The sequence below is a fragment of the Paramisgurnus dabryanus genome, chromosome 5, assembly GCF_030506205.2.
Source record: "Paramisgurnus dabryanus chromosome 5, PD_genome_1.1, whole genome shotgun sequence".
Lineage (NCBI taxonomy): Eukaryota > Metazoa > Chordata > Actinopteri > Cypriniformes > Cobitidae > Paramisgurnus > Paramisgurnus dabryanus.
Window position 1 is genome coordinate 15,386,518 of NC_133341.1, and position 23,190 is coordinate 15,409,707.

Consider the following 23,190-nt stretch of genomic DNA (forward strand, 5'->3'; position numbering starts at 1 on the left):
CCCAAACCCTAACCCTAACCCCAACCATCACAGAAAACTCTGCTACCTTAGATTTTCAAGAAACATTATTCTGTTTGATTTATAAGCTTGTTTCCCTTATGGGGACCTCAAAATGTCCCCACGTAGTCACAAAAATACTGGTATTCCTATCTTTGTGGGGACACACTTACATTCAGTCAAATTTCTGTGGTATTTTGTTAAATCAGACATTTCAAAATGCATAAAAAACTACAAACAATTCTATTTGAAAAAATATTTATTTTTAATGTCCTTTCTAATGTTTATATATACATTAATTCACAAAATGCGTCATTAAAGTAGTGATGTGAGCAGCTGGCCACATCCAGTGAGATGAATGGGTCTCTTTGGGCCTCAAATGATTTATTTCGATAACTGTAATTATTTTATGTTTTTTCTAAACACCAGATGGCCATATTTAACACATTACATCTAGATCAATATCTAAAAACAATTTAAATCAAATTTAGATAATAATTTATGTGCATTTTTTTTTAAATGTTACTTTACAGGCAAGCTAATGGTGTAGTTGAGGAATTTAGTGGTAAACAGGTACAAAAGTACTTCATATCTCCCAAAACACAGCATTAATGTATAGATGGGAAGTAAAAAAATAAAAAATTATTTGTATCATTAAAAATTTAGATTTTTTGTAATCATTCTTTTCATTTCTGGGGTCATTTTTACCCCAACAGAACTCTAACATATACAGGAAAATAGGGGCTTGAGGGTTAACCGCATGCCCTGGACATCCATTCTTCACAGCCTCAGTTTGGAATCAAAATGGCGGCAGGCTGAATAAAGTGCACTGGATAATGTTATCCATTTGGTTAAGTTAACCAATAGCCATCATAACCAACAACATCACAGCAGCTGAAAAATAAGGTTGCAATAGTGGAAATATAGTAGTGATGTATGCGAAACACAAATTTATAAGAATGTTTTACAAGAATGTTAATAGTGAAATGTAATACAAAAGCATCCTGACCAGACCTTTACATTACCTCATCAATGTCTTATATATGTACGTTTAAGCCAATTGTAGCCGACATATGATAGACATTTAGTAATGCAGCAGATTCCAATAAAAGGCTTATCTTTCAAAGATCGTGTTTTGTCTTATATGGTAAGACTGTTAAGTCAAAACCACTACACAGGCAATTTAAGATCACATAAAAATGAACTGCTTCTCCATATATCTACTTCTGTCTGCCTGTGTGAACATTCATATTCGTCCAAACAAATCATGGCAGACATACAGATGTCAAACAGATTAAAGAATGAAATTATATACATACTTGTACGTACTGTATACGTGTTGCAGGTCATCTGGAGTCAGCAGTAAGACTCTGATCTATCCAAACTCTCATTTGCTTCAATCTAACAGAGCAACTATATTTACCAGCCTTTTCACAAAACCTAAAATGTTTTCCTTCAAAAGCTTTCACTGAAAATGTTTTGTCTTGTTTTATCCCTATCGATAACTTTCTCTGTCGTTCTAGCTGGCAAGTTATATCATAATCTACTGAAATGAATGGGATTCGGGAAATTGAATAAGAAACAATCAGTGATCAAATTAACAAGTATTACCATATACAGGTTACAAAAAGCTCTCTTCAGCCAACAGATCTGCAGATCTTCATGAATTATGTATATATATAAATATGTTTTTAAAGTAAACAGAAAGGGAACCTGAACTGCATGAGAATTGATTTAGTCTGCCAACAACAGTCATGGTTCAGACAGAAAAACATGTCTGTTTTTCAGCTAAAAAAATCTTTGGATTCAAACGAATTTTGACCTCAGATGTGCGCTAGTTATACTTCACATGCCAATGTGTCCTGTTAGCTTGTTGGAAAATTCCTGAGTAGTTAGTATCAGAAGAATTAGCCCGTCTTATAATAGCTGCCCTTTTTGAATGCACTGTAAGTCGCTTTGGATAAAAACGATAAATGTAAACAAATGCAAGACACAGATCAACCACTAATCCACCTGCTGTGCTGAACCATTGCTGTCTGCCCAATGCTACATCAACAGGATGAACTGAACCTGTGCCTTTGAAAGACAGACTAAAAGAGAAAATAGGATGATCAGGAAATCACAGGCTGGAAAACACCATATTCAAGCAATGTGCCACTAAATTGTCAGCATATGTGCTCCCACTGTATTTCAATTCGGTGCTGTTAGATAGACAAATTATAATGCAAAGGAATTGCGTTAAAAGTGGAAAAACTAATAAGGCACACATTTTGCTGTGATTTTCTGTTATGGAAGGAACAAAGATTTGTCCCAGATTTGGAAAACAGCTCACTGATTATTGTCAGGAGACATTTATTTCGTCCCTAGTTTTCAGATGTTCGTTTGGATGTTTATGATTATTTATTTATTTAACATCTCTGATGTTAAACACTCTCATCATCCCACAACACAAAAGACTATCAGCGCAAACAACCACAGCGATGCGAGATCGTGCATGTGTATGTTTGTTTGTTTTACCGTATCGTAATCACATGCTTTCATGTATACGTGAGGTCAGTTAATCAGTAACGCTTTACACACAGACAGACGTTCACTCTCACTGACAAAAAGCACTAGTTGCACATGATTGAATTAAGTTTTCTTAATTTTTCTTTTTTTTATTGTTCGATCTATATAATTCTATTATGTGCACCAGTTCAACATGACTGAATCAAGTTTTCTTTTGTTAATTAATGTTAATTAATGTTAATTTAATTTTAAGAAAATTAATTCCGGTGTCCACAAGGTTTTTTTTCAGTGAAATTTGCCCCGAATCTACTTTTACGCACGCACCTCCACCGCATAAGATCTTAGCCATCACAGTTTATTTAAGTTCTTACATTACATCAGAGATTCAAAAATGCAGAAAACGTCCAACCTAAACAACTCAGAGCCAGATAGAGGGGTGTGTGTTTGTGTGTGTGTGTGGACCAATTGTCCCACCAAAGATAGGAATACCACTATTTTTGTGACCTTGTGGGGACATTTTGAGGTCCCCATGAGGAAACAAGCTTATAAATCAAACAAAATGATGTTTCTTGAAAATGTGAAGTAGGAGAAGAGTTTCTGTGATGTAAGAGGAATAGAATACAGTTTGTACGGTATGAAATGCATTACGCTTATGGAATGTCCCCACAAAACATGGAAACCAAAATGTGTGTGTGTGTGTGTGTGTGTGTGTGTGTGTGTGTGTGTGTGTGTGTGTGCATTAGATTAAATGAATAATAATTAATTGCTTCCCAGACTGATTTACTGCAAACAGATCATCAAAGTTCTGCTATCCTCTTTTGCTTTACTCCTCCTTCTCTCTTCTCCACTAGGACAAGTGGAATATTGCAGTCAGTTTATCATTCCAGTGATGAGAGTGAATCTAAACTCACACACTGACCCCAGACCCAGCAAGGTGTATATCACTCTGTGTTTCTTCTCCTCTTGAAAGTCATGTTGCGAGAGGTTGGGTCTCCTCCTCACTGATATCACTCCTCCACCCCATCATCACTCCTTAACACACACATGCACACACATGCACACACACGCACACACACGCACACACACGCACACACATTCTGGTTTCCATGTTTTGTGGGGACATTCCATAGACGTAATGCATTTTATACCATACAAACTGTATATTCTATTCCCCTTACCTACCCCATTCCCTAACCCCAACCATCACAGAAACCATTCTGCTACTTCACATTTTCATTAAACATCATTCTGTTTGATTTATAAGCTTGTTTCCTCATGGGGACATCAAAATGTCCCCACAAGGTCACAAAAACACTGGTATTCCTATCTTTGTGAGGACAATTGGTCCCCACAACGTGATAATTACCAGGAACACACACACACACACACACACACACACACACACACACACACACACACACACACACACACACACACACACACACACACACACACACACACACACACACACACACACACACACGCATGCATGCAGAGCCAGGTTGTTCTCTCATCCTCTGCCAGGTTTACATTGTAATCCTTCTATTCGAAGTTTGGAAGAGAGTCAGTGTGTGTGCATGTGTGTGTAGTTGTGTGGTATGTGACACTGCAACATTAAATTAACTCGGCAGAAAAACAAGCCTAAGATAAGATCATTATGGTTTCATGAGAGAAACTTTTTAATGCATTATTTAAATCATGCACATATAAATCATATGATTAATGTGAGTGCTATGGTAATAACTCGAAAATAAAGTCTCGTGACAGACACTAATGTAGATAAATAAAAAGATGAGAAAGCACCACTTACGAATGGCAGCTGAAATGTGCTTAAGAGCTGAGAGGAGCAGGAAACGAGAAACAAACCATCTCTATTCGGTGTGGGGGTTATAAAATACCGTCCCATAACACATGCCCTGATCACTGTCATGGCCTTCTTGACATCTCAATAAGCCAAACACAAAGTCAGTCTGTCTCAGTGGGATTTAACTTTCTGTGATTTAACCTCTCATAAAGCGCATAACGCTGAGTTAGCATGCAGCCTCTTCATGTGAAAAAGGGAACTTGGCGATTGCAAAAGCTTAAGGAACAAATAGAAGAAGAGGTCATTGATAATATAAGGAATGAAAAGAAAGAATGTTTCTCAGACAGCATGCTGGGAGATCTCAGTAGGGGGGTGGGACCAGAGGATGGATGGGGGTTTGGTCCTGTTTAATTGATGGATGCTTTGTCGGGGGTTTGCGCATAATAATGAAGTCAGTTGTCAGAGAACATCACGTTGACGCCTTTCTTAAAAAGGTGTATTTGGAGAAAAACGTGATAATATGCTGCTTGGTTGTCACATTTAGTAATCTGATGTCATAATTAGCTGTGTAGCATGATGTGTTTAAAGGGGACGTTTCACAAGACTTTTTTAAGATGTAAAATAAATCTTTGGTGTCCCCAGAGTATGTATGTGAAGTTTTAACTCAAAATACAATACATAGATAATTTATTATAACATGTTAAAATTGCCACTTTGTAGGTGTGAGCAAAAATGCGCCATTTTTGGGTGTGTCCTTTAAAATGCAAATGAGCTGATCTCTGCACTAAATGGCAGTGCTGTGGTCGGATAGTGCCGATTAAAGGGCTCGTTAAAGTTGTGCGTAGGTCTTATGGCATTGCCACGACGGCATAGGTTCCGCTTCGGTTTTCAATTATACTTTTGCGTCGTCATCCGCATTGATGTGCAAACACACGCGCAGATCGCTGGTAGGAGGTATCCACGCGTGTAACCACAGTAGCAGCGCCACCGTCAATGAAGAAGATTGGAAAATTAAACCACAAACGAAGAAGAAACAGCAACTTGTTGTGTATGATTTGAGAAGACAGGCAATGATGGAAATAAATAAACAGCGACTTTTGTTGCAGTTTGAGTTAAATCACTCCTCAACTTGGCCCATATTTGTTTTCATAGTCCCAAGCGGAACTACCAATGACGCAGTTTTTTACCTGACGGGAGGGCTTCTGGTGAACCAATCACAGCAGTGATTGCAGTCTGCATAGAATTGACGTGCTGTTAAAAATTTTGCGAGGTGCACGTCAGACTACGCAGAGCTACGCACAGGCTACGGATAACCTACGGCGTAGCTACGACGTAGAGCTTACGCACGACTATAAATCGGGCTTAAGGGGCGGTATTATCCCCTTGTGACATCACAGCGGGAGCCAAATTTCAATGACCTATTTTTCATTTCTTGCAGAAAATGGTTTACGAAAACTAAGTTACTGGGTTGATCTTTTTCACATTATCTAGGTTGATAAAAGCACTGGGGACCTAATTATAGCACTTAAAGATGGAAAAAGTTAGATTTTCATGATATGTCTGCTTTAAAGTAAGTGTTGTGGTCTATATGAGACATTGTAAAGTATATGTTTTTTTTGTCTTATAGTTTTGTTATTTTATGTAATGATGTCATATACCTACAAATATATCCTTTCGGTTAAACTTTACAATAAGGTTCATCAGTTAACATTAGTAAACTACATTAGTAAAAATAAACTAATAATGAACTGCACTTATTATACAGCATTTATTAATCTTTGTTAATGTTAATTTCAACAATTACTAATACTTTATTAAAATCTTAACATTAGTTAATGCACTGTGAACTAACATGAACAAACAATTAAAAGCTTTATTTCCAATAACTAACATTAACAAAGATTAACATTAATACATTAACTAATGTTAACTAATGAACTTTATTGTAAAGTGTTACCATACTTTGTAATTAGGCCTAAAAATGTGTTTTCCTGTCTGTGATATCCAGAACAAAGTCTCACAGTCTTTATTTAATTATATCTTATAACTAAATTTAGTTAAGTTTAGTTTAGTTTATTTGTTTAACAGGGACAATGCACATTAATAAACATTATTTTAAATGTGCCAGAATTAGCCCAAAGGGCTATTTTTCATCTGTAGCCCCCTGACAGAATATTAAAAAGTCACCTTAAACGAAAAACATAGCATAATTACACATATACACATAAGAGAAAAAAGAAAATAATAATATTAACAAGAATAAGAGAGATAAACAGAGAGAGAAAAAAATTAAATAAAATGGCAACAGGAAAAGGCACACAAGACTAAAAACACTTTGTACCAAGACGTCAAATTTGTCAAAAGTATAAGACTAATGTCGACAGTGCTGATTTGTCAATAACAAGTTTTTAAGATGAAACTGAAAAGAACCAAGAGTATGTTTATTTCCAATTGTTGTTGGGATGGAATTCCATTCCCTTGCAGCTTTAATTGAAAATAGAGACTGACTGAATTTAGATTTTTTTAGAGGGATAATACAGTCCCCTCTTTCCCCACCCCTTGTAGATCGTAAAGAAGTTGTTCTAATATTAACCTCTTCAACCCTGAGGACCCTGTCCCGGGTCCAGAATTTCGTATTTTGACTTAATATAAAATATTCTTTTAATCTTTGATGCTCCGTCATGGACCCCAGTAACACAAATGAGATACTTTTTGAAAGCTTAGAGTCTCTACTTTCTGCAGATATGCATCACTTTGACATATCTTTTACTGTAAGAAAGTTATTTACACTTAATTTACACTATCACCCCCCCGACAATTTATTATATGATTTAATATTCACATATTTCATATTTGTCAAATATAACAAACATGGGCAAGTCTTATATCAAATGAAAGCTCTCACTCTCAGGAATAAGGCTACAGTGTTATTTCTGTTCTATTATCAACACATATCCAACAATCATCGAATGAATAATAAGGTAAAAAATGGTCTTTTGTAAACATATGGGAAACTTGAGTGTGGACTGCCTCAGATAGCACAGATAGCCACAAATGATACATCATCTTTTATTTTAGGTCCTACTCTAAACAATGAGTCCATTCACAGCATTTTCTTTGGTTGTGTGCATATATAATCCCTTGCTATTTATTATATGTGCAAAACAAAAAATTAATATTTATATGAAAAATGTATTTTCGCACCCTTCAGTAAAATAAGAATATCTTTTGAATGCGACATGCTAAAGAGTTCATTCTTTTTTTATATGTTTACTGTCTGCTGCTGGTAACAACCAGAACTGTCTGCAGTCTGCTAGAGCACCCAGAACCAGAGTTATACACTATCAAATACAGTATTTACAACAGAAAAAAAGAAAATTTGGTGTTTCATCATATGAAAAACAACATAAATAACAAAATTTGTCACAAACAGCAGTTTTTTGTGTAACTTCAAAGGGTTTTCTGCAAAATGATATAAAGAAATTGCATTTATTCCACTGTATGTGGTTATGGGAGCACTTCAAATGTTTTTAGGCAGAAATTGTATACAAAAAGCGTATTATTCCTTCCATCAGTTGGAGTAAAATAACTTTTGCATAGATTATGATAGAGAAAAAATTCCTTTTTCTTCTGTAAGCTGACAATTTCTGGAATCAAACAAAACTGTCTGCAGGGACCTGAGATACCCAGGGCCAGAGTTATATACTTTCAAATAAAACTTTAGAAAAAAAACATCAAAAAGCGCCTATTTATTTTTGTGTTTATTAGAGGACTGACAACACATACAACCATGTTTAGCACTTTCAACAGTGTTTTATGTAATTTCAAAGGGTTACCTGTAAAATGATACCAAACTTTTGTATGTAAACCTCAGCATGTGGGTATGGGATGCTTTTGAAATTGGGTAGGCCAAATCCAGGCGAAAATCCCCAAAATAGCTTCAGGGTGTAAGAAGTTAACAAACTGTTTTAATGGCGAGTTCAGGCTATGTATAGTCTTAAACAATAGCCAAATATGTACATAGTTAATCAAATTATCACAGCTTAGTAAATTGTATTTTTGCAATATTACAGTTTTTTTCGATTGCTAAACGACAGTGAGCACAACTGGAGCTACATGTGCAAAACTCTAACTACAATCTGCACTACCAAAAGTCACCTGAGCGCAACTCTTAACACATGACTCAAAACAGCTCAGTGCAGCCAAACACTAAACACAACCCTCACTGAGATAACACACACTGTCACTCACAACACACTGAGAGGAAAAACACTAACATCAAACACCAATACACAAAATACTAACTTTATATCTTTACAGTTTTAACAATTTCAGTGATGTCACACCAAGTAATGTTTTCTTCAAAGAATGATTTATTTATTGATTTATCACATGATTTATTATTATTTTTTAGAACATCATAATTCTTTAAGGTAAATGAAAATTTGCAGTTTGCTTCAGTAGTCTGGAGTAATTTATGGAATTACAGTAATGAGAAAAAAGGTAGAAACTAAAAGTACATACTGTAATTCAAACAAATAATTGAGGGGCTAATCCTGCCTCTCTAGCATCAGGCCACTACATGCCACCCTTCTCCCTCCACGAACCCGTCTTCCTTGTTCCATTTCCAAAATTAGTTTTCTGAGCTCTACATATATACATAATATTTATATGAAAGGTAATATTTTATATATATGAAATATATATATGAAATTGGAATTGGAATTATATTGATATGAAATTGCAATCAGCAGTGTTTGAAAGGCACAAGGCTGAAATGAATTCTGTTTTGAATGTGTGGTTCACAGTTTTGACAGCAGTGTGTTAGCATTTGAACAAAGTGCTGTAAATCCACAGTGTTGTGCAGGTTGTGGTTAAAGTCATGGGATAAGTGTGTAGAGTTTTGAAAACTGTGTTCAAGCAATGAAAAATGAACTAGAGTTTGGTCCACATGAACTGCTGCTGTGCAGACTGTAGTTAGAGTTTTGCACATGTGACTTCAGTTGTGCCCACTGTCGTTTAGCAATCGAAAAAAACTGTAAGCAATGATGATACTGAACTGATTTCTTATCTAAAAAAATTTGTGATTGTTTATACAATGATTCCAGTTTGGAAGAAAGTTTGGAATCAATCAAAAAATGAGATACTTATATTCAGATACAACTTGCATTTTTTTCCCTGATACAAAAACATCTGGCACCAAACTTAAACTATTGGTTTTGGTAAAGAACATACTCACTGTTTTAGAGATGTTTAACTGTAAACAGCATTGTTCTAACCAAGCTATGACATGAACCAGGTATTCTGTAAGTTCATTTGCAACATGTGACACACTACTTCCATGTATAGTGTCGTCCGCATACATTTGAATGTTAATGTTAGGACAGACCGATGGAAGATCATTTATATACAACGTAAATAATAAAGAACCCAAAATAGATCCTTGTGGAACACCAGTATATATACTTAGAGGGGCTGACTTATAACACTGTATACCAACATACTGTGTGCGACCTAAAAAATAAGATTCAATCCATCTTAAAGTATGCAGAGAAAAGTTAAAACCTAATAATTTAGATTTAAGAATTCTATGATTTACCGTACCAAAGGCCTTCTTGAAATAAACTGTAAATAAACTGTAACTTTAATTATAACTAAATTATGACCATCAAAGTTTAATTTCAATAACTGATTTCAATCTTAGTCAGTATTACCAAGATACCAAGGTTATTTTTCACAGAATGTTAGCGGAGTTTACACAGAATATGTCAAAATTGTCCTCTCGTAAAGCAACAAAGTAGATACAAGGTTTTGAATTAATATAATTTATATTAAGCTGATTTGCAATAATGCAAAATTGTGAAAAACGTTATATAGGAATACATTTGAATTTAATTTATATTAACAACTTAAGAAATCATCTTTGCCCTATTTTTTTATTTTACCTCTAACACTTACTATATATTTGAATTGATGCCATCTTAGCTTTTGTGTCAAGACAATGATTAAATTTAACTGAAAAACTTTGTGAATCAATTGGTTGCCAGTCAGTGATGCTGCCTTTTAATATTTGTTTAAGTTTAATTATGATTTATTTATTTGCCATTTTAATGGTCTGAAATCAATTCCCAGTGACAGGCAACAGCAAAACACTCCAAAAGTGGAGAAGAGACATTTCAGACATGCTCCAAAGCCACAAATAGTCAATGTTTATAGACACCTGTCAGAACGTTCAAATGTACCACGTGTGCATGCCAGCGTTTGCGAGGAAACGCGCAGCTGGAGATGAGTCGAAAATGTCTGATGCGTTTAAACTCATATTATGGGTCACTTTGCAACTGTGTATACATAATGGTATGTGTGTGTGTGTGTATAATGGTTACATATTTATGAAGGTATGTTGATTTAGTGCCCTATGTGTGTGTGTGTGTGTGTCTGTGTGTGTGATTTAGTAGTCAGGTCATGGACAGGTGAGACCCTACTCTGAGTAAGATAAGTCAGACAGGTGCAGTTTGTATAGAGCTGTTGTCTTTGACACAGCAGGGTGAAAAAGTGGAATGTGTTTTGATAAAGATAGCTGTAAACAGAGTAAACCTGTCACTTGCCTGTCCACACACACATCTGGAATGTTTGTAGTTAACCGCGTAAATGACATTACAAGGAAAACTAAAATGACACGTTCAACTTAAATATATTTTCAGAAGCTTGACATTATCTTAATTACTCCCACATCTCCTACCACACATGCAAATACCCACACTTGCCCCGGTCGGAGCAATAAGCAGATTGAAGTTACAAGATATTTTTGAAGTTCAGCTGCGAGATGACCTCGGTATGGTTTTTTCAATGTGCATTTGTGTTCTGATTTTAAATCAGTGCATAATGATATAATGACATAATGGCATAATGAGGGTCATACGTTTTCACTTAGCAGCCAAGTGACAGCTCAGCACAGCCGAGAATCTGAGGAGCCAGAACCTGCTGGACTCAATTAGTGGTAAACACTTAAGAGTGAGCATGATTAAACCATATCATTTGAGATTTTGACTACTGTAACTGTAGGCTTCTCTAAACTGATACACACACCTGAAAAAACACATATGCGCACCTACAAGCACACAAGATTTTTAGTGTGTCTTTATTTTAGCTAACCTTTTCAATGACCTTCAAGGCTATATTTGGATGTCTGGACATTGTCCTTCCTCTGCGAGACCTTAATAACACAAACCCCTAATGACCCTTACACAAACCCACATACTTTTAGAGAGACAATTACACACACCAAGTCAAGAAAGCAGAATTCTGACCTCAGGATGTTTTATTTCTTCCTCTGTTTCTGTTGGTTGCTAGCTATTAGCTGTGTCACACATATGTCACAAAAATGCAGAATGAAGTTAAAACAACTTGGTTTTGTCCAAGTCAATCCAACCTACTATTTTAAGTTTTGACTTGTGTTGATTTGACATAACTTATAAAAACAAGTTGAAATTGCATAACTTAATTTGTTAAAGTAACATAAAAATATACATTGTTTAAAACATTTTACATGACTGATTCTTTCCTTTGTCTTGTAAATAAAACTTGTCACCCTGCACGTGAAACCAAAAGTCATTTGGTCTCATTCACTAAGCCTGCGTACGCACACATTTTTTCGTAAGATGTGCATACATACGTTTTAACTTACAAATCATGAATCAACAAAAATTGTAATACTAAAATTTATTTTAAATGTATGCAAAAACATAAGAACAACTTAGACCACATGTGAGCAATAATCATGAACAAGGAAAAAGAAACCTATAATATATATCTATAGTTTATATATTTGTTTACTTGTTCATGATTATTGCGTTCATGTGGTCTAAGTTGTTCTTACGTTTAAATTTTAGTATGAAAGTTTTTGTTTAATGATGTTAAAACACCCGAAGTAACATTTTACGAACAAATTTGTGCACACGCACACTGTAAAAACTCGGATTTACAAGTCATTTCAACTTACTATTTATCTTGACTAGAGATGAGTTGTTATAACTACAGGTGAGTTGTTATAACTTATAAATTTAAGTTGACTTTTCCCAACTATATTTTACAAGTTGTGACAACTAATTTCTGTTGACCTGACTTGTAAATCTGAGTTGATTTAACGAAGAAATATAAGGCAGCAAAGTTTTTTTTTACAGTGCATGCTTATTGAATATTTGTGCGTATGCATGCTTAGTAAGACCCATTTTTTTGTGATTTACTGTTTTCAACATAAAACACTCTCTAAAAATGTTTTCAACACAAAACACTCTCTAAAAATATAGCCTTGATATCTTGTACACTTCACAATAAGGTTGTATTTGAGGAGCTCAGATGCAAAAACCCGCTAAACAGCACCTCCGTCAAAACTGAGATTATGAAATCCAAATTCTTTCAGCATGTATTATACATTCATCAAATACTTTCGTTTTAAATATGCCTGATCTTGCCCTCAGGCCATTCAGAAATACCGGTTTGTATGCATTAGCTAATGTAAACTAACAATGAACAATCTGCAGTACAGCATTTATTAATCTTAGTTCATGTTATTTTCAGCATTTACTTATAGATTTTAATAATAAAAATTTACCTAAGGGGCCATGAACTTAGATCAATAACTGTATTGACATTAACATACATTAAAAACATTAATAAATACCAAAAAGACTTGATTGCTCGATTAGTTAATTTAATAATGTTAACAAACGCAACCTTTTTGTAAAGAGATACCGATATCTTTAAAGGGAACATATCATGAAAATCTGACTTTTTTTCATGCTTAAGTGCTATAATTGGGTCCCCAGTGCTTCTGTCAACCTAAAAAATGTGAAAAAGATCAACCCAGTAGTTTTGGTAAACCATTTTGTGCAAGCATGTGAAAAAAATAGATCTCCCCCTGTGATGTCAGAAGGGGATAATACCACCCCTTAATCTACAATATCCAGCCACAACACTGCCATTTATTGCAGAGATCAGCTCATTTGCATTTAAAAGAACACACCCAAAACTGCACATTTTTGCTTACACCTACAAAGTGGTAATTTTAACATGTTATAATAAATTATCTATATGGCATTTTAAGCTTAAACTTCACATACGTACTCTGGAGACACCAAAGATTTATTTTACATCTTAAAAAGTCTCGTGAAATGTCCCCTTTAAAATTAATTGAATAAGGTCATTAAACTATGAAACTAAAGTGAAATCAATGAATGAAATCAAACTTTAAAGCTTCTAATATCCTATTAAGATGAGACTTAAGCCTGGATTTGAAAAACAGGGTAACAATAACAATTTTACCAAATGCATTGAAAACAAAATTTAAAACTTTGAATTTTTTTAAACAAAACACCCTTAAATAAATAAATGAATACATAAAGTGCCCTACAGCCCAGATGTATTCTCAATTAAGAAACAATGAATTGTTATTAATCTGTCAGGCACACACAGATGAAGTTTAGATGAAGTCATCAGTCACTCTCAGATATTTTAACAGCTTAATCCAGATTTGCATTCAAATGTCAGTCAGTGTAATGAGAGAAACAGCTTAGTGCTGCCACATCATTATGCTTTACTATCTCTATTCACTCTGTCTTCTCTCTCATACACACTAGTTTAGAGAAGCCAACATGAGGAGTAATTTTAAAAAGTGTATGCTGATAAAAAAAGTACATACTTTCAAGTGTGTAAGGATTGGTCCCTACATTCATACCAACACAGATCTCCTTAAGAGATATTGTCGCATGTCAATTTATCAAAGTCCCTTCAGGGAAGATGCGCAAGTAGGCGGCCATGTTTGCAATCCCTCCAGGCAGTTATTTCAGTCATGCATGACTAAATTCCTATATCTACTTGAATGGGGAAAGACAGATATCCCGAAAATTACAATAAAACACTTTTTCACTAAATCATTAATTAAAACTTAACAATAACTGTACCATAACTTTAGTTTCAAATTGAGCTAAAAACACACTTTCTCAAGGTTGTTTCAGCTACTGCGCATGTGAACAGGTTGGCAAGCACCTCATGCAAATCTGTATAGATGATCTCTCATAGAGAATCATCATCTATTATCGATTGTCATTCTTCATTGCTTTTTTGTAACTGGATGGAGACTGTGATTAATTAAACGTACCCACTTAAACTGTAAGTGTGTCATATAGTGATGTTCAGTGAGATATCGCAGGTCATGACCGGGTCCGTAACATTCCCTCTCACTCCCTTTTCTCTGGTGTCCTCCTTCTATTTCAGTGATCCACCTTTGCACATCCTCCTTCCTCCCCCCATCTCTGTCCTTGGTGACTGGTGAGGCATGACACTGTGTATTTGACCTCATCGGAAGTATATTCTGGATTTAATAACTCAAACTTCAATCCATCCTCCCACATGCACCGCCCCGCATTAATTATTCTGATTTAATAATCGCATTATAAAATCAAAGAGGAAAAGATGATAAACTCACTGTACTTAAGTGGGAGGATAAGAATGAAATGAAGCCAGCAAAGGTTTAAACAAGACAGCTGTTGTTATACACTACCCAATAAAGCTACAACAAGAATATAACTCAACGTGAACTGTTGCAGTGCTACATTTTTTTAACTCATAGCAACATTACAAATCGGAATACAATACACATTAATATGTACTTTACAAATGAAACAATAGTCTAAAAATATCACATCTGAACTTGCGCATCGCACTTATGACTCTATTCTGGGTTAAAAACATCATAATGAATCATTCTGAAGGAAATTTGGCACCCATGAGGGCTTTTTCACAGGAAGGAAACCAATCAGATTGCTGCGTTCCTTTAACCTTCGACTACCATTGATTGGATGGATATAAATACCCACCTTATGACCTCGGATTCGCCCAAGCACAGAATTTAGCATATCACAAGTGGGAAGATGAAAGCTATGAAGTCGAAACATTGACAACAAAACATTTTAAGCATATCTATGAGAAATGGCATTTTTATATTGCTAACTGGCACGGCTCAAAGTTGAGTGTTAACAGCGCCGGTTGCCTGAAGCAGTTAGTTAACCTCTTCCAGCAGTTGCTGGGAACTTTATTCAAAGCTAGCAAGACTTCAAAGTGATTTTCACTCATTTATGGGTGATTCTTTTGGGAACTTTTCTGTTTAAAGAAAAAAAACATTATTGTAATTTTAAAGAATAGATTTTACTATCTTTTAACTTATCTTTATTTCTGCTTTTGTATCGTACTCAGATTTGCCACCTAAAATTATTATGTATGTACAGGGCTCAACGCAAATAACAATTTTTTATACTGGCCCCAATAAAAAGTGTCAGTGTCACGTATTTAAAAAACATAATTTTTAAAAGTCAAATATAATTGTATACATATACAACAGACATTTCCAACTAAAAAAAGGCTCAGGACTTATCTGCTTTACCTGTAAACTGACAGCAAACAGTGCAAACAATTGCATCGTTTCTTTCGTCGTGTTTTACCCAAGTAAATGTCTGCTTACAAAATGTTAAATAATATAAATTGATGAAAATATAGTTTAGTGACTGAGGGTGAAGCATTGGCCGGGCCACCGGGAAGTCCTTTATGTTGAGCCCTGATATATATAATAAGTGTATGGGAAATTATACTTAGCTTTTTTATTAGCCATTTTGCATAAATTCAATAAAGTAGGTATTTATGCTTGCAATCTTATAAAGTTATTTGACTACCTTAATAAATCCAAGGTTAATTCGACTATTTCAAATCCTAAACCAAATTTTTTAATCAAATCCATGCCATCATACATTATTAACTTTTACTACGACAATATAAGTTTGCTTCAAGATCTCTTCAATTAAATTCAATTGTATTTATATACCGCTTAATACTCTTCAAACCATTGTTAGATTCTAATGCACTGTATTAACATAATATGTGAGACTCACCCATTTTGTTTCGTTTTGTCTGTCAGTCAAGTGGTACGAAACTATATGGGTGTTTGGAGTGCTACTGCATAGTATAAACATATTTTTATTGTTAAGAGCATTACTATTATGAGTTCACGTGTAATCGGGTTTGTTACTGATTAAGTATTGATGAAGTCTTAACAAAGCACTACATCTGTTCATTGTACTTTGATAAGAAAGTGCCGGATGAGCGAATAAGCGTTGATTTAAATGCAGGCTTTAGAGACCGACAAGATTGATAGATACACATGTGATAAAGAAAGAAAAACGGACAGTACTTAAAAAAGAGAGAACGGCTATTTTGTCCTCTTAAAAAGGAGGGAGTGTGTGTGGGGATGGGCAGTAGTAAATAATGTCTGACCAGGCAGACAGCAGTAGATAAAGTGTCTTTATCTGGACAGAGGAATTCTTGTGTTTGAACACACACTAACACACACCATACATGTTCCCACAATGTCACACACACTCCTACCTGTCACTCAGAATGATCGATGTGTACTGTGGCACTCCCATGCCTTTGATAGGGAGGGGAAGAGGCGGGCCAGTAGGAGGGGGCGGGATCAATCACTGACATCTGTCTCTTCTTTTCTGAAGAACAAGAGAAATACACACAGTCTTAAAAATCTTATCATTGTATTAAAAATGATAAAAATTGCTCTTAGTGGTGCCGCTCATCTTCGCAGACAGGCATGAATTTCTCTGGCAAAATAACAGAGACTAGGACATAAAGGCTAACAACTTTATCCGGCCTTTTGTCACAAAAAACATAAATGCTCACACAAACACACCCCTAAATCCACAGCTGAGGGGTTGTTCGGCTCCATTTACTTACACACTGTGCCACTTAGATACGCTTAACTGCACACACTAATGAATACATACAGGCACACACACACACACACACACACACACATTATGAACGGAGTGGGGTTAATGAACGACAGGGTCCTTTACTTGCTTGGCACCTTTAAGCTTGTGAACATAATTGGCTTGTATTGTATTTCAGCCTTGTTAGAGCAGAAATCTCAGACACAATACCATTTGGAGCACTTAAAAAAATCTTGGGAGCTCTATTGAGTAGAAATTCGTTGATCAAAATACGTTCAGTGATGCCAACGTCTGTGTGGTCAGAAAAGCCTAGACATTCCTAAATATGGTATTGACTATTTTTGTACTTAAATGTTTAAATTCTCAATATTATTACGGACTTTAAAAAAAAAGTTTCGCTGAAAGAGAGATGCTGAGTTTATTTCTAACATCGAATCTTTCGATGAGTGCTAGATTTTCAAAACACGACTGTATAAAGTTGAGTGATGTTAATGTTTTTATGTACGTGGGAGTTTGGCCACCGTCTCATTTCCCTTAAATTTGCACGCACACACTCACGTAACACACACGCAAAACCATTTGAGGAGTTCACGGCCGGTATGGTGAGGTCAGAAATGAATGACAGGTGCTAAAGAAACAGGACAGTCGTTACAGCTCAAGTTACAGAAGAGACACATACACACACACATGTACTCGTTTGTACACACACAGACATGCTCATTAAATCATTCACACAAACACACATATACACACTGAAATATATTCTTTCACACAGTGAAATTCCCTCTAGTGTGAAGTTAAACCACTGCACAGCACACGCATAAAACATCACAGTTGTCTATAATGTGAAAAGAGAGCATGATGTAAGTCAGATGGCTCTTTCTGAACTCCTAAGACACATACACACACGCAATAACATCAAATTCTTTCATGATAATATCTTATCTAGGCCTATCACAGGCTATAGCTGCAGGCAACACCACAGACACATAAGAATAGAGAAAAAGAGGCAAAACGGGAGACACTTCAACTGATTCTGATCTGTGACCGGACATCTCGCTGCCAGAGTATCGAGATGTGTTGAAACACACATTTACAACGTAGACATCCAATCTAATGTTTGTTGCTTGTGACCATCTTTAAAAATGACACATTTATGAACAGATACAATAGATTTATGATCTACTAGAGAGAACAAATAGAGAAACGGAGAGAGAGAAAGAAATATATGAAATTACAAAGGAATTCTGGATAATTGTGTGTTGATAGCAGTTTTCCACTCTGTCTTGTGTGTGTGCTTATATGAATTCATTTGTTTATTCATGCTCGGTTCAGTCAGTCTGCGCTTCAGTGGGCTTTTAGAAGGCAGAACTAATAGATTTATAATGATCAATGTAGAGCATTTCATCATCTACTCTCATTAAGCACGAAACACATTCATCCATTCTGTTATTTCTCTACAGGAAAGTAGATATCTGCGGAGGCAGCTTAAGTAAACAGTGAAACGCATTTATACATACCAATCAGACCAACTGAATGATAACATACATTTGAAAAGTAACCCTATATCTCCTTTTTATCAGATGCGGCATTCTTGATTGGTTAATATTTACGACATTGTAAAATTCATTTAAATATTATAGTTCCTACTTTATAGCTCTGTGGACACAGCTGACTATTCACATTATATTTGTATATGAAACATTTATATTAGCCTACCAACTGTTTGTACAAAGATTTGACCTGTAAAGAAAGCTTTATGATGGTCAGATTGAATATTAATATAATTGAAGAATATTTAAAATGAGTTTAAAAAGTATAACTTGCTCAAGAGTATTTTTATGTACATTTCTAATGCAATCTCATGGCAATTCACACATACACTCTAAAAAAACAAACGGTGCTATATAGCACCAAAACAATTGCTTTGGATCGTAACGATAGAAGAACCATTTTAGTGCCATATAGCACCGGTGAAGAACCAGTGAAGCACCAGTGAAGCACCAGTGAAGCACCAGTGTAGAACCATATAGGGGCCATATAGCACCACATATGGTTCTACATAGCACTATATGGTTCTACACAGGTGCTTCACTGGTGCTTCACTGGTTCTTCACCGGTGCTATATGGCACTAAAAATGGTTCTTCTATCGTTACGATCCAAAGCAACTGTTTTGGTGCTATATAGCACCGTTTGTTTTTTAGAGTGTATTTTTAATTAGTATTAATTTGTACAACCACATTCGTACTGTTTGCTTTTATCCCTGTGATGTTGGGGTTAGGGTTGGGGCTTCATTATAGTTTTTTTTCTCTCATACGTTTTTGTATGATTCACTTTGTACGATTTGCTTTCGCCCCTGTGATTTTGGGGTTAGGGGTTTGTTATAGGTTTTTTTCCATCTAATAATCGTACATTTTTGTATGATTCACTTTGTACCATTTTGAACGATTGGCTTTCACCCCTTGATGTTGGGGTTTGGGCTTCATTATTGTTTTTTTTTTCCTTCTAAAAATCGTTTATTTATGTTCATTTAATTGTTCATTCACTTTGTATGATTTTCTATGATTGGCTTTCACACTGTGATGTTGGGGTTAGAGGCTTATTGTTGTTTATTTCTTCTAATAATCGTACATTTTTGTATGATTCACTTTGTACCATTTTGAACGATTGGCTTTCACCCCTTGATGTTGGGGTTTGGGCTTCATTAGTGTTTTTTCTTCTTCTAATAATCGTTAATTTATGTTCATTTAATCGTTCATTCACTTTGTATGATTTTCTATGATTTGCTTTCACCCCTGTGATGTTGCTGTTAGGGGTGTTTTTTGTAAAAGTCGTATGTTTGTGTATGATTTACTTTGTACGAATTAGACAACTTTTTAAAATACGTACGATATCATGCTTACACTCAATACTTGGTTATTTTCAACCCAGTGTTGGGTCAAATAGGGTTAAATTAACCCAGAAAACTCAGCATAGGTTAAATTACAACCCAACAGGCTTTTTGATGGGTTGAAAATAACCCAGCATTTTTTGAGTGTACTTTTCTTTTTTAATTAATTAAATTTTCATATGTTTTTATTTCCTCATTTATTACCTCAACACTTGGTTATTTTCAACCCAGTGTTGGGTCAAAATAGGACAAGCCAAGCGCTCGGGTTAAATTAACCCAGAAAACTCAGCATAGGTTAAACTACAACCCAACAGGCTTTTTGACCCAATGCTGGGTGGAAAATAACCCAGCATTTTTTAGAGTGTATACTTTTCTTTATCTAACCAGTTAAATTTTCATATGTTTTTATAACCTCATTTCACTTTAACTAGTTTGTGTTCATTTCAAATCTCGATTTACTCTCTTACATTCACTCTCATCATATTTCGGTTAATTTTCTTGACTTTCTCCGAGGAAATATCTTTGTCATCACATACATTTGACCTTTCACTCATCCCCTTATTCATTAAATCCTGCTGTTTAAAGCACTTTTTCACCAACAACATTTACAAGGAAACCATAAATAAAGCAAATTATGCTATAACTCAAGCAAAACAATGACTGGAAGGGTTGCATGTGAGTTTAGCCATGACCCAATTCAGCAAAAATCTTCCTGTTGAGATGTGAAACTCAACTCACAGACCAACTCAGAGACTATTCAGAACTGTGGTTAAAGAGCAACCTGCACAGAGGTTAAAGGTTATTGATCAGTGATTGATCGTAATCCTGTCATGTTAAATGGAGTATATAAGTGCAGTGTGGAGTCCATTAGAAATACATTATTTAAGAGTCAGGAAAGACGATCAAACCTGAGACATGGACACCCGTACAATGACGTAAAATCAATACTGGATCCATTTGCCAACATAATAGGTTGCTTAAACAATCATTAAAGGCATTTAACATGCCTTTTATGTAGTAGTTGATATAAGCACACATGCAATTTTGTTATTACGCTTATTTTACTTTAGACGTACACTGATAAATTTAATCCTCTACCACTAACTTAATCATCACACAAACCTGTTGACATTTTAATTAAATTTAAAGTAGAACACGATTTGGTAAAAATATACACAAGCCTTTTAATATCTAACCACATTACAAGATTGCCCTCACAATCAGTTTTTTTACGGTTAAAAGTGTAGCCAAACCGGTACGAGCGCACACACGCACACGCACGCATACACACGCAAACACACACACACACACAATCTCTCATTCTCTCTCTCTCTTTCTCTCTCTTCAACCTGGTGTATAGGAACAAAGGAAGTAATGTGTGTGTGTAAGCACCACTGTCAGGGTGGAAATGAAGATCCGTCACAGTCGCCACCACAATTTCACGCCAAGTTTACCGGTTCAGACACGCACGCACACACACACACTCTCTTATTCACACATACTGACACACTGAAGTTTTCCAAGCCCACTGCTCACCGTGACAACCAGATCATCTGCTTATGGCCACATTCCCGGATACACATGCCCATAGAAGACTGGCACACTGTGCTGGGGTACATTTGTGCGTAGGTGTCTCCATTTTAGCCTGTGCAATGTTTACAAGTGCTTTTTTAAACTCTGTTGTATGTGGAAGTGTAGGAGTGTGACTCTTTTTGCTCAGTGCAAATGTTTTTTTGTGATTGCTGTGTTCTGCCGAGTGTGTGCTGAGCTGGGCCTATCGGGGGCTTTTGGGTGGGGCACCGTTGGATTGTCATTCATGATTCCCCACTGACTGAGTGTGGGAGAAAGAGAAGTGTGTATGCAGGGGTGGTGTGTGTGTGTGAAATTGGTCTATTATCTGCCTGAATATTCTATCAACACCCTCCTGAGTTCCTCCATTACATCCACTCCACCTCCCCATCACACACACACACCTACCTAAGTAAAAGTATTTCAAAACATTGTTTAGTTAATCTACTGTATTTGGATGAAACCCAGATTCAACATTACGCAATAAAGCCCTCAGACACACACACACACACACATGCAAAAACACATCTACTTTCATGTACATACAAATATAAATATATGGAAACATTTATAATATATATGTGAACTAACACACAAAATGATGAGGTCATGAGGGTCAAGTTGTGTTAAACCATACTCACTATCCAATCTACTTTCTATCTTTATAACCACCTGCATTCTTTTTGTCTGGTAAAAAATGTGCGTAGACATTAAAGGACACATACGTGGCACACAGAATGCATAAACATTTACTGTATGTATGTATGTATGTATGTACTACACACCCTGGGCTGTGTTCTCTGGGGTAACATTTATATTTAGCTTGAAAAATGGAATACAGATGTATTTTTTTCTAGGAACTTAAATGAACTTAACAGTAATGAATGGCAGTAAAAGGTCCTCATGAAATGACTTGACTACAAAACATCTGTGTTTATGTGGCATGTGATGTCATATATAACACATTGTAATCTAAATGATCATGAAATATTCAGCGCAATGAAAGATAAACAAGTCAAACACATGTTACTGTATTGTAGCAATGGTACAAATGCAAGTTCGAAGTGTGGACATAATAGTGAGGGGCTGCTGACAAATGAACTCCAGTAATTGCAGCATGGGGATGTGTGTGTGTGTGTGTGTGTGTGTGTGTGTGCTCTTCTGAGCCTGTTGCAACAAATCTTTTTTTTTTATTTCAGCTAAATGCTACTGAACTTAAGATCATCTCAGATAAACATAGACATACATAAACCAAACATAGACGGAGAAAGAAATGAGGAAAATGGCTGAAATTTCTTAGTAATACTCAGGTTGACGTGGAGAGCTATATTTAGTGCCCAGTACTGTTGTAATAAGAAAAGGTCAGATATTTGTGCTTGTGTAAGAGGACATGCACACATAACACACAAAACTGGAGCCAGACTGGCATTCCCCAAGCGTAAAAACACATAAAAGCACGTGTCCAATAATTCACTTCTGCATTCAGGCCGCAGTGAACTCAAATCTGTCTGACTTCCTGCCCGAGCTGATGAGTTCTTTAAACAGATCACATGACTCCACATACATCATTTCTAAATGTGTGCTTGGCTTTCAGACCCGATTTAAAAAATGAATTAACATTTCACACACGAGA